Consider the following 546-nt stretch of genomic DNA (forward strand, 5'->3'; position numbering starts at 1 on the left):
GGGCTCAGGCAATCCACTCACCTCAGCCTCCCAAAGGCACGGGATTACAGGCTGAGCCACCGAGCCTGGTTGTTCAGTTAATTTTTTGATTTATTGTAGAGAGAGGTCTCAGGTGTCCTGGGCTGGTCTCGAACCTTTGGGCTCAGGCAATTCTCTCACCTCCGCCTCCCAAAGTGCTGGGATTACAGGCTTTAGCCACCGCATCTGGTCTATTATGTATCAATTTTTCTTTTTTTGCGTCGGAGTCTCACTCTGTCATCCAGGCTGGAGGGCAGTTGGATGCTCCTGGCCACCGCAGCCTTGACCTGCTGGACTCAGGTGATCCTTCCGCCTCGGCCTTCCAAGTAACTGGAACCACAACCACGTGCCACCACACCTGGCTAATTTTTTTGATTTATTGTAGAGATGCAGTCTTGCTAAGTTGCCCAGGCTGGTCTCGAACTCATGGGCTCTGGCAGTCCTCTCATCTCGGCCTCCCAAAGTGCTGGGATTATAGGCGTGAGCCACTACACCTGGCTGCCATGTATCATTTTTTTTTTTTTTTTT

Source organism: Carlito syrichta, unplaced genomic scaffold, assembly GCF_000164805.1.
Source record: "Carlito syrichta isolate Samal-C Ts95f unplaced genomic scaffold, Tarsius_syrichta-2.0.1 Scaffold118013, whole genome shotgun sequence".
Taxonomy (NCBI): domain Eukaryota; kingdom Metazoa; phylum Chordata; class Mammalia; order Primates; family Tarsiidae; genus Carlito; species Carlito syrichta.